This window comes from Lichenostomus cassidix, chromosome 7 (genome assembly GCF_008360975.1).
Source record: "Lichenostomus cassidix isolate B80296 chromosome 7, HeHo_3.0, whole genome shotgun sequence".
NCBI lineage: Eukaryota > Metazoa > Chordata > Aves > Passeriformes > Meliphagidae > Lichenostomus > Lichenostomus cassidix.
The window spans coordinates 13,783,255-13,796,576 of NC_139488.1; the positions used below are offsets into that span (position 1 = coordinate 13,783,255).

General features: G+C 37.3%; 1 protein-coding gene across 7 annotated transcripts in view; it reads left to right on the plus strand.

Moving 5' to 3' along the window:
• PDE1A (phosphodiesterase 1A) overlaps nt 1–13,322 on the plus strand; it is a 193,848-nt gene that overhangs the window by 62,179 nt on the left and 118,347 nt on the right. Inside the window, exon 1 of one of the 7 annotated variants that reach the window (XM_085066307.1) lies at nt 10,768–10,786. The exons of the other annotated variants lie outside the window; for them this stretch is intronic. The gene's annotated coding sequence lies outside the window, so the exon portion shown is untranslated. Of the gene's footprint in view, nt 1–10,767; nt 10,787–13,322 lie in introns of those variants that run through there. 7 annotated transcript variants of the gene reach the window in all.

Genomic DNA, 13,322 nt, shown 5'->3' on the forward strand with positions numbered 1-13,322 from the left:
GCAAACTGCAGAGTGCTTTACTCCTTCGCTGGCAACAGCAGGTATTTGGGGTTTTGTTTCTCTTTAACTGCCTTCCCATGCAATTTCATGACATACTTGAGGTCGCCAATGCAATTTGTGGCACTTTTCAAACAAGGCCTCATAAAGAGGAGCTATAGAGGCAGTCAGAACTTAATACAAAATCAATCCTTTCATTTTACTAGTGAGATGGGGAAAACCGAGCAGTTGTGACTAAAAGGAGAGAAAATTGCACTCTGCAGTGGTTAAGGGAAGCTAAACAGAAATTGAGTACATCAGTTATAAAGTTACAGCTGACAATGGAGTGACTCAGTTTTCACAGTCCATAAAGCTTTGCAATTAGTCAGGCAGTGCTGCAGACTGAGGAAGCCAGCCTTCTCCCCGGCCTTGCTTTTCTTTTACAAAACTGCTTCAACTTGTAAAGAACTACTACATTCAGTATTTGTTTAAGGCTAGAGCTGCTCATAGCATAGACACACATTTCCTGAATACATATATGCAAGGAATAGTGATTTTAAAGGAGTATGTGACTTGCTCCTGAAAGTTTGTGTGATTCTGACTGCTGGCCAGCATATGTAATTTCATAAGTGAAGTCTAATACTGTTAACATGATGTACTTATTCCTGAAGATTCTGCTAGAAGCATGATTTCCAAAGTGGTTTGCTGTGACTGGAGTGAGTTTGTCAGATGCATTGTCCCTGAAAGAAGACCTATTTTCCATGGTACCATGGATTAAGTTGTCTCCCATGATTCATTCTTGCATCCCAACTCTCATTGCTGCCTCCGTGCTCCTTTTTGGCTGTTCTAGTATGACTGGCTTTGATGCTATCCAGGGGTTTCTTCTGTGGTGAAAACAGCAATAACTTTTTTTTTTACCCCTACTATAAAGTTAAATTTTTCGGTTCCTAAGTTGGATTCCTTCAGTGTTTTCATAGCTAGTTGCATCCTTACAATGGAGAAAGTTGTCTGAGGGTGGGACTACCTGAAGGTAAAGGAGATGGTCCTGCTTGTGTAGCTCTCTAACAAAACAATCGTGGTCTTGAATCTGTCATGTTTTAAGTCCTTGATTCTACTGTAAATCCAGCACTAGGGTACCTAGTATTGTATCGAAAGATGACAGAAAATGTTTTCCAACATGAGCTTGTTCTGAGGATTCAATTTTTTCCCACTATTTTTGAAAGGCTCACTTTGAACTAGGAGGTTTTATGAAGATCAAGTACTGCCCACGTCACTCCAGTGTTATGATGCACAGATAACATCTGTGCTTTTGTAGCCTACAAATAGCTGGCCTGAAAGAAGGCCAGCATAAACATCCATGTTGTGTACTTGGCCTAATTCAAGACAATTGTAGTCATTTATTTGCACCTCAGCTGAATCAGTGAAGTACTGCTGGGTAATCTATAACTAGCAGTTACAGAACTGTATTCAAAACCCCCCTGAGCCTATTGTTTGCCTTGGCTCTATACAGCTCTTTGCCACCATTGGCGATATCTCATGGATCTGCAAATAATAATAAAAAAAAGCTGAAAATGCTATATTAAAATTTTTATTCTGCTTGAAGTGAATGCCCTGAGAATGAGTATTCATTAGCTGCAATTGTGCTGTTTACGGTCTGTACACGAAGCTGGACTATAATGAGATTTAGCATGGTTTATTTTGAATGAGTAAGAAGTATGCTCCTCTGAGTCAGTGTCATGAAATGACAAAATGTATTCCTAAGTTGCTTGTCTCATTGACAATTTAGGCCAGTATGTCTGATTTCAGACATTCCAGAAAAGCCAATATACCTTGAGGTATGATCTGCTGGACAACACTAAAATAACATGTATATTAAAGCTTTGCTTTCAACATGTATATTAAAGCTTTGCTTTTTCCAGAATTAGAAGTTCTACAAATATCACTCCAATGTTAAAAAAAAAAAAGGTGCTTTTTCTTTTTCACGGGTCTCATGTTTGTAATCCTTATCATCTGGCATTTTTGCATGGTTTTGTTGCTAGTTTTAAGTATATATTTCAGAATAAGAGACTGTTGAATTTCAGCCATTCAACCTTCCAAGCATAATGCAGATATTATTTGAAGCAGTGTAATTTAACTGGGAGTGATCTCAAGGAAGATGTTTGTCTACACAAGTGCTTGTGCTCCATTATCTATTGTTTGACTTTGGCTGCAGTTTGTTTGACCCAACCGTTCTGCAGACTTTTGGCGCCCCAGGAAAACAAGTAGCCTCCATAAATATTATGGAGACATTTAATTGTTGTGAATTTCTCTGATAAATAGTGTTTGGAGACAGTTACATTTGAATCGTTCACTGTTAGTGTAATTTATGCCAGAAAGAAACTAAGGAACAAACTGCTGGGTAGAATTTCCTTCTTTCTTTAGTTCTTCTGTAATGCAGAACTGTTCTGCCTGGGAAATTTGAAATGAAATAAGTTTTTTCCTCCTGTATTGTCTGCAGAACTTATTGAAGAACTAACATCTAGCATCATGCTTACCTGCAGTTATATGTTTTGTATTTTTATTTACTGTGTTTTGAATAGTTTTTTTTTGTTTTGTTTTTATTTTACAATACCTTGGACACCACTTAGTTTAATTCTGTAGCTTTCTTTTGCCATTTTACTAAAGGCTTGATGAAGGTTTGGGTTTTTTCTTCTGAACTGAAGATTTTTATTAATATCACTGTATTTCCTAACCTCAATTACATCCACTTTAGATAAATCAGATACCTGTTTGCAGAAATCCCAGACATACCAGGGTCAGCTGGAGCTGCAAATTGTTGTCCCTTTTGACAGTTCCTTTTTATCTTCAGTGTGTGATTTTTCTGATGGACAGGCAACTGCACTGCAAAAAGCATTACATCATTGATGTTAATTTCCGTTAGGGTGGGCTGGAATGTAGAATTCCTGCTCTGAAGAATGCATAAAAAAACCGTGAAAAATGCCACCAAGATTAAAAGCTCAGAAGAATGAGTATTCTGAAATGTCTCTTAAAATGTTAATAAGTATCTCTTTCTGACTTTTCTACTTCCAAACCCTTAAACTGAAGTGGCAGCAACCTGATTATTTGAAATCCAGTTGTCTTAGTCCCTGTGCTGCCAAAGCTGACCTGGGAGTACAGCTCTGAGCAACCCAGAGGAATAGCTACCTACAGCTGGGAAATCTCTGAGATAGATATAATTTTATAAGCAAAGTAAACTGTGCATGAAATCTGAAATTTTCCGATGAAGAAGTTCAATTAGAAAATTACTGGCCAACTCTGATTTACTTTTCAACTTAGCTAGAAAGACCTTGGATTTTACAGGCAATTGAAAATTGGATGTTTCTCTCTCACGGAAAACTGCTGAAGTACCAGAGAAGGTTTTCTGTTTCGATAGCTACCAAGACACCCTTGCCAGCCATAAAGTCAGTTAAAGTTTACAGACCAGGTTTATGGCATAATCCTCTAACAGTCAGTGGAAGTAAGATGGAGATAGCAGAATATGGCAGAGAAAAGGCTGTGACAAGGAATCCCTATATTACTGTTATATCTTCCTTGAAAAGGCATTATAGGTCTTCATTCTAAATTGGAACAGAGGTGAGACTTCAAATCTCTTTACCTGTGAGTATTTGAAATTTGTCTCCATCTCTTAATGTAATGCATGTATTTTGTGCCTTTAATACATAATATATATACAGAACATTATTATATTATGCTGGAAAGTGCTGAGTCCTTCCTTGATGTTTCTGTCCTGAGGACTCCTCAAAACTGCCTAACTATCTTGATTTATTGAGTGAAATAGTACACTTACCTCTGGGGGGAAAACTGCAATCACTGAATGATAGACCATATCACAGTATTAGATTATTATCATAGTATTATCATGATAGTATTAGAGTGGTGAGTGTATATGTAGAAGGAGTGAAAACATTTATACTCTTCAAAATAAGTTTATCTTTACTGGATATTTTCTGATTGGTATAAATTTTGTTCTTAACTTAAAATGTGGTAAATAGAAAATTTGTCTTATTTTAACCTTTTGATTTTGAAGTTCCTTTCTAAGCAGATTGATTTAATACTGCTTGTTTCTCTAAAATATTAAAAAATATTTGTCAAAGACATGTCAAAATGAAGAATGGTAATAACATACACATGTAAATAGTTTACTGATAATTGTGAGGAAGCTTTGCCTCTGAGAGAGAAATACTTAATTCTATTTTTAGTTATTTTCTTGGGTAGTTCAGTTAGCCATTTTCTATTTTGTGTGAGCTACATGTCAAAATAGGATTCCCTCTCCACTTTATTGCTAGCCAATCTCTACTGTTCGAGAAATATTTATGTAACATTTAGAAGTAACTAGGCATGAAAGTGTTAGAACATTTTGTTTCAATACACTTTAAAACCTATATAATTAACTGTATTCCTGACTTTGTAATTAAAAAAAGCTTGATGCATAACTAGAGACTTTCTGGGAAGAAATAAAAATTGGTAATATATTTCTGTGAAAGAGGAAATGAATTTCCAAGAGTGCCAAACGGACAACTCATGAACACTTTGGGCCTAGGCATTATGATCCTTAATTCTAGTTTATTATATCAAACCTTTCCCTTTTCCTTTTCCACTCATGTATTGAATGTGGCTCACATGCTGTATGAAAGTGAACATTAGCTAGAAGAAGAATGGTTTGCCTACATAGCAGGTAGGGACAAAATGGCTTGAATATGATTGTACAACAACTGCAAGTCTGTTTTTAGAGCTGGATATGAGGTAAACACAGGATATCCCAAAAGACTGTGAGGGATTTGTGAGAGTTTATAGCTCAATCCAAACTTGGAGTTGCTTCTATCACTGTTAGAGCCCAAACCAAAGTTTGTGTTTAAACATGCAGAGCCTTTTAGAAGACTAAATTGTGATAGATTTAATATAACTATGTCAATATGTCTACTGATATAATATAAAAAGAAAACATAAGTATGGCATTAGGATTCTTATGGAAAATCTTACTTTGATTTAATCCTTTAATTGGAAGAAACACACTCTACAACTTTAATGTTATCAATTCCTGAAAAAAATAGTTGGCTCAGGTAGACATAAACCATAAGGAGCTACCTCTGTCATCTGGTTTTCTGTCTTAAAATCAGCTTTGACCAGATAAATTCCAGATACAAGAAAGAGTCAACTTTGTCTTAATATGAGGTCATATTTAGCCTTCTAGTACTGTGCTCATCTTCTCTGTAAGACAAAGAGCTGTATCCAAAATTTGGTGTTTATAATATAAAAATATCCTTATGTTCACATAGAAGATCAGAGCAAAATGTAGGGAGGATAATGAGTTAATGAAAGTATATAATTTCCTATGAGTTTAAGGTAAAAATTTTTAGTTTTAAAGTTCACAATATTTTTATCATCAGTTCAATGCCTAAAATAATCTTGTTGGTTTAAGAGAGAAGGACTCAGAAGTTGCAGAATTCTTGAAACAAGTTACTGTTGGGGAAACACAGTTATTAACAGAATTTGGTTTTTAAATACTTTTCAACCTTTACATATCAAATGCAATCTCAAATGCGTTTTTCGTTTGAATGAACAAGGGAACAGAATGAAACTTTATACTTCAGTTTATACTTCAGCTTCAGTAGAAGATGATTTCAAGGGAAGGAATCACAGGGAAAAGGTAGAATACATAGAAGTTTTAGAGATTAACTGTATTCTTTTCATTCCCAGTAATGAAAAACAGTATTGCAGCTTTACATATGGTGGCTCTGAATTGAAATAGACTCAAAAAATACTGACTAAAGCTCTATAACAGCAATGTAAAGTGACAACAGATGTGATTTCTCACACTAAAATGCATTCTTATCATTTGACAATGATTCTCATTATGATGATACTCCTGGCATGGAACTGAAATTTTTCTACATTGTACAAGCTATATTAAATCTGTCTTTATCTGGCACCCATGCCTTACTGAAGCTGGCAGAGTACCATATGCGTGGGATCAATTCCAGCTTTCTATATGGGCATGATTACAAAAATCTCCATATGATGCTTCACTTCTGAAAATTAGTTGATGATTTTCACGAATGGGCTGCTGCATAATGTAATTCTGTATCTCAGCAAGAAGTACTTCATGGCCCAGCTATGGGCTCTATTTGCCCAGTCATCTGCTTTTATTCAGTCCATTATGATCTAATAATCTTTAAATGCACTCCAGTTCCTGGCTGTACTGGGGTTTTTTGGTTCAATTTGCAAATCTTGTAGATTTACAGGACTGAGGTTCAGAGATGTAAGAAAATGTCAAGATCCAATGATCAATTTTTTTTTTTTCAGGTACAATGTGTTTTTCTACAGATTTTTCTGAAATGAGCAGCATGAAAGAGGTTTGGGGGTTTTGAATGAAGAATATAAAAGATATAGTAGTTTTCGAGAAATAATTAAGATAATACAGTTGAAGCTGTGCCTATAGAGCATAGACCATAGAACTTCATCCTGTTCTTTCTCAGTCCAGTCAATAATCTAATAAAATTAACCTGGTTCTGGTCTCACTTAAACCAGTATAATTAGACACTATTGAATTACAACACAATAAATGAGACCTCAAAACAGATTTACTTTATTGTGACGAAAGAGCACAGTATTTCATAGATGCAGTGGAATTTGGCTAAGGTTTATTGGTCATTCCTTTTTAAGAACACTGGGCTATGTCAAACATGTTATAATTTTCAGAGATAATTCCTATTGGATATGATTCTCTTCTTAATTGCTAAGTGAACAAATCACCTGATAGGAGAGGACTCATTCCCTGAAGCTTCGCCTTTTTTTTTTTTTCCCTCCCCCCCCATTTCTCCCAAGGGAAAGAAACATGTTTACCTCCCTTTGTCTATCACTTGGCTGCAGCTATAGTAGTAACACAGAAACAGATTGCACGGAATTCGCTATTTATTGCTCTGATTTTGGATTTTTGCCACTTTCACTAATGAGTTATGTTTTTGCAGATAGACAAATTAAGGATAGGCTCCTCAGCTCACATGCATTCAATTGTATCCCAGTTTGTCATTAAATTTATTTTTAACAATAAAATCAGCAGATTGTAATTTGTATTGTGATTATCACAAATAGATCTCACCCTGTTTAGTGCAACTGTGAAGCTTTCACAGTGCAGATGAGGGGAATTAGACCTGGAAAGAAAAAACAGTTGCCCAGCATCATCTGAAATTTTATTTTGGCAGTTTTTCTGTAGTAATTTGGGAAATGGGAACAGGGAAAAAGGAAAGGGACAATTTTATCTAATACCACCCCCACTCAAACCAAATAATTACATTGCATTATTTTCTCATGCAGCATTCAGTTAGCATGGCAGGCACAAGATTGGACAGTATTTGGTATAATAGTAGAAGTATCTACCACATTACATGATGAAGCCTTAAATGCTGTACTTGCATTTTTATGGGTAGCTGAAGGCTTCTCAGTATACACTCAGCACTTCTAAAAGTGTTTAATGAAAGTTAGAAGTTTTGTTTTTTCTCTGTTGAGTTGCCTCAGAGGAAAGTGTCAGAAGCACAAAAGCCTTTGTTGCTGCACTTCGTGATTAAATACAGCCTTCCCCATTGAAAGAGCTCTTTTCTTTTTCATTATTATCCTGTTACAAAATGTCTATTCCCATCACAAATATTTCAGTTTCCCCATGCTTCCCTTCATAATTAACACTGAAAGCCTAACATTGTGAGTCTAGAAGCTGCCATTCCTTCATGTGCATAGATTTAATCTCAGCAGTTACCCGTGTAAAAGAGATGTTTTACTCAGTAAACTATCACTTTACTAAAAGTAGACTGCTAATAAGCAAATGTAAGCTACTATTTTAATTTAAATTTTATTATCCACAAGGCACCAATGCCTATACAGGTCATTACAACCAGCCAGATTGCCTTATCTTTGTAAATGGATTATGAAAGTGAAAATGAGGAAAGGTGTTATCTGGGAAACAATATATTACCAATTGAAGTGAAGTGATCATACAACCATAACACTTCTATTCAGGCCTTTGTACTTCAATGGAAGGTAGCTTTTTTTCTGTTCACATTAACACTTTCTTAAAATATTAAGTAATCTTAAAAAGGTCACATTTATACTGTGGGAAAAATTATTAGCACCAGAAATTATCCCACTTATCTGTGGCAGCTTCAGTTCACAGCTTTGAATTCAGTGACATGTGCTCGCTTCAGTAGACAAGCTATTTTCTTCTCACTTACTTCCTCATTCTTTTTGGAAAGAAGTTACCTTTAATCCAGATTGTTTGTAGGAATCCATATAATTTAAAGGTTCTGGTTTATAGGCACAGTTTAATGGATTATGGATGTGGCATGGTGTGGGAATGAACTGTCAGAGCTGAGATGCAAGTATTAATTCACAGCCAAAACTGGTGCATTGAGAAATTAAATCCCTAAATTGTATCAAAAAGATTTTCCCTCAGTGAAGCTGCAAATCACAAGGAGCTATTATGCCAGTCCTGTTCACAGCAATGCCAGTGCTGAAGCACTGTTAACAAAACCATGAGATTGCTTCCCTCCCCCAGCGCCATCAGAACAATAGAAAACACAGAATCAAAGATGAAGTGTTTTATATTTGCTTGGCACCATGCTAACTTAATCAAGAATGAACTTGCTCAAGGATTTTTTCCACAGAAATAGGACAACAAGCCGTTCTGGTACCACTCCCAGAAGTATGACTCACAAAGAGAAAGCAACAGAGAAAGACAGTGGTTGTTTTTCCTTTCATGAAATCACTCACTTCCTTGCAAGGTTATGCACTTGTTTTTGTTTCTAGATGTGTTATTTGATTCTCTTCCTATTAATGTTTGAAAAATTAGTCTTAAAGGTAGATGATGGCAGTGTTGATGGAGCAGGTTGTCATCCCCCTCCATTTTTGCTGAAAGGTGGAGGCTACTTTCTGTGTTTCGTCACTTCAGTGCAATGTGAAATCCTGACATGATTGTAAGTTCTTTTGACTCCTTGCAAAATGAGTTTGTTCTAGCAAAACAGACCAAATGATACCAATAAATTTTCTCTTATCATTCATTTGTGTAAAGAGGTACTGTGATGTGCAAGACTTATCTTGATGGTTAAGGTGCTTCTCACTCCAGCTTGATCCAAAAGCTAGCTTTTCACTTCATGTTTTGAATCAGCTTCTAAAAAATATACTTAAAAACTCTGATAAGGACTTTTTTTATCCTACTTCTAACAGATGAGTAGGTTGCAAAATCCTGAACTCACAGTTGCAGTTACTTGGTAAAATGAGGTTGTTGTTCCATATTGCTGTTAATGTCATGTTTCCTGTGTGCTGTAGTTCTTTATCACAAAATCATGGAATGGGTGAGATTGGAAGAGGATCACAGTGGGTCATATGGTCCAACCTCCTTGTTCAAGCAGGGACCCTAGAGCACATGGCACCAGACTGCACCCAGATGATTCCTGAATATCTCCTGTGAGGGAGACTCCACAACCTCTGGCCTAGCTCTTCTATTGCTTGTTCTCCCGCACAGTAAAGAACTTCTTCCTCATGTCCAGGTGGAACTCCCTGTGCGTCAGTTTCTGTCCATTGCCTCTTATCCTATTGCTCAGCACCACTGAGGAGAACCTGGCTTCATCCTCTTGGCACTCTCCCTTCAGATACTGACAGACATTTATGAGGTCTCCTTTTAGTCACCTGTTCTTGAGGCTGAACAGGCCCAATTCACTCAGGTTTTCTTTGTAAGAGAAATGCTCCTGTCCTTTGATCATTGTTGTCGTCCTCTGGACTCACTTCAGGAGCTCCATGTCTCTCCTGTGCTGAGGAGTCCAGAACTGGACTCAGCACCCCAGATGTTCCTCACCAGGGCTGAGCAGAGGGGTAGGATCACCTCCCTCGACCTGCTGGCTCCCCCTTCCTACTGCACCCCAGGATACCATTGGCTTTCTGGGCCACAGGAGCACTGCTGGCTCAGGAAGGGCTTATTGTCCACCAGGACCCCCAGGTCCCTTTCCACAGAGCTGCTCCAGCAGGTCAATTCCCAGTCTGTGCTGGTGCAAGGGGTTGTGTCTCCCCAGGTGTGGGACCCTACATTTACCTCTGCTGAATTTCAAAAGGCTCCTCCCTGCCATGTCTCCAACCTGTCAGGGTCCTTCTGAAGGGCTGCACAGCACTCAGGGGGATCAGCCACTCCTCCCAGCAAACCTCCTGAGGAGCCATCTGCCCCTTCATGCAAGTCACTGATGAATAATGGGCCCAGTATTGAACCTTGGGGGATTCAAAGACCTCAAATGAGACCCTGTGCCACTGCTCAGCCATTTAATCCACCTCACTGTCCCCTCATCCAGTTCACACTTCTTGAGCTGGCCTATGAGGATGTCATGAGAGACAGTGTTGAAAGCCTTGCTGAAGGTGGGGTAGACACTGTCCACTGCTCTCCGCTCATCCACCCAGGAGCTTTTCACAGGATTGCTAGCACTGTCTACATCCACTGCAATCTAACAACTTCTCAAACATTTCACATAGGATTTTGGAGCTTTACCAGCACAAATACTTTAATGTATCTGGGACTATTAAGAAAACACTTGCTGTTCTGAGAGCAAGAATGAACTAGTACCTGACCTAGAATGACGGCCTAGTTCTTAGTTTCAATTAATTCCATTTTGGTCATGCCGCTGACCATGACATGTTCTGCTAACAAGAGCTTCTTTTAACACTTCATCTCTCGGAGAAAGAGGCTAAAGTTGCATGAATGACTGCTCGTGCTGACGGGCTTCTTGAACACTAAAATCTGGTAAGCAAACTTACCACGTTTGAGATAAGCATATGTTAATGGAGCTTTGGGAAATGTGAGCTTTTGGGATGGGTGGCTCATAGCTATTTCTTTGCAAGGAAAAAAGTATTAAAAAAGCATTTCATAGGAGTAGTTAAGACGAAAAAGGGAAATGTATTTTGGGAACATGAAATAGTGCCTTTATAAATCTAGTTTATCAGGATTTATTAATTCCTGCTATTTTGTTTTAGATAAGAAAGAAAGGCAAACAGCAAAGAAATTGTTACAGATGTTTATAGTACCACCAGGAGATATACCTCTATTACTGCTGATGATTCTGCATTTCCCTAATCACACGTATGGAACTATTAAGTCGGAGCTGATGTACAGTGAGGGCTGTAGCTGAGGGCTATGTACTGTAGATACTTCCCATATCTGCAATGTCAGGATTGATTTCTGTGTTGCGTTTTCATCTTAAGGGGATTTCCAACTTTTGGGGATTTTTATGTTTTTCATTTCAAAGGTAGCAAAACCAGCTGACCAAGTCACTTGACTAGAAAGTTATACTGAATTTTCTTCATCTCTGCACTTTTTGATCACTCAGTGTTTCCCTGATACGTGCCTGCATGACAGTTCATTTCTGTGGACTAACTTCTCAGGTCTCTGAAATCCTGAGTCACTGGTAGAACTGATTAAATGCTAAAATCTCCATCCCATAAGAAATGTTAAATTCCGTATACTTCTGGATTGTAAATGGTTTCAAGGTTGGAAAGTTCATGAATCTTTTACTTTTCTTATATGTTATGCAATCAGTTCATCTGGGAACTCAGTAAGGCAAATGATTATTGATTAGGTCAGGTGATTTATTCTAATTGTACCTGCCCAAGTCCACCCTGTGTGAGAGTGCTGTCTTGTTAAAGATGATGGTATACAGGGGGAGCGAGTTTGGAAACCTCTCTTCATGCTCTTCATTCCAGACTCCAAACAAAAGATTTCGGATGGTGGCCCTACTGAGGAAGTAAGTCTATAGGATTCACAAAAGTAGTATTTTAGTCTGATATTTCCTGATCTGCTTATAAAGACAGTCTTTGCAAAAGGGAGTTTTTGTAGTGGATGTAAAGACAGTCTTTACAAAAAGGAGTTTTTATAGTGGGTATATGTGGGTGCACCACAACCTTCCACCCTCTGCATACTCATGTAGACTTACATCTCATTACTGTCTAGCTATTAATTGTATGTGTCTGTGAACAATGATGGCTTCAAGTACTAAGCTGTCAATATGACTTTCCCAGATGAACATCTGAGTAGGCGTAAATGTCATGATAAGCATGCTGCCTTCATGTATCACAGCAAGTTACTGCCTCCTTTTTGCTGATTCTTATGTAACTATACCCTTGGCAGACAAAGTAGAATAAATACTTGTTATTTTTTATAGCCAGCTTTGTTAAACATATATATATATATATTAAAAAAAAAATATATATATTTATGAAAACTTGTCTTTCTGATAGTGATATTTTTCCTTCCAAATACCTACCTGTCAAATCTGGCTGATACTGTTTCCCATATTCTTACTTTGATGAACTTGAATGCTTTCAAGAATTTTGGTATGCAAGGGTTATATACACCAATATCAATTCAAGTTACCAACAGCAACTGGCCCTCAGAAACCATGGAGAAAGAAATTAATTGAATACTTTCTTTTACCTAAAAAAATGTAAGAATAATCTTTAGAGATAGCATCACTGCGTATCATGGCTAAAAACGTGTCTGAGGGGCTGGACTCATCTACACTTTTGTAAAGCTATAATAAATTTAAAAAGTAGTATTTATATTTGTTTTGATTTTTCTTTTATGTGAGTTTTCCAAATTGAAATAGTGTTACAACAATAACAAACAGGAAGAAAATAATAAAAAATTAGGGCATGAAATTGATGCTTTAGACAAAACTGATGATGCCCTTCAAAAGTAGAGCGATGCAATTTCCACAGTTAAGATAGGTATTGTTGATGCAGAATAGCACAGAAAGATATTTTATAGCAAAAAACCCCCAAAGAGCAGTATGATCAGTAAGGTCCTGTGAAAGCACAGGTTGTTATTATTATTTATATTATAGCATGTACAAAGATTTTAGAGTTTCCTGGGCAGTATCATCTGGGCTGTTTAGGTTGGTGTAGCTGATAGGCTGCACTGGTAGTGGTGCTTCTTCCTGGGAGTCAAAATTTGACAGGTGTGATGAAATGCAGAATACTGATAATCACAAAAGAAAACCAAACCCAGAACTTAAAGGCAAAATGTTTGGGGAATTCATATGTGAATGTACAGGCTGCCAGTACTCATTTTATTTAGCATTTTCTGCTACTGCAAGCAGACAATTTTAAAAGAAGTTATTGTAATTTTGTGGGGGATTTTTGTGTCAGGGTCAGGAGCAGATGCTTGAATTTTCTAATCTCTTCTTGTTAGACCAGTGTGTGAAAAAATCAAACAAAGCTGCCTGCTACTTTTAAGCCTTTCAGAGAGCTTCTTTTCAGTGGTAGTTGCACAACATGAGTGTGAA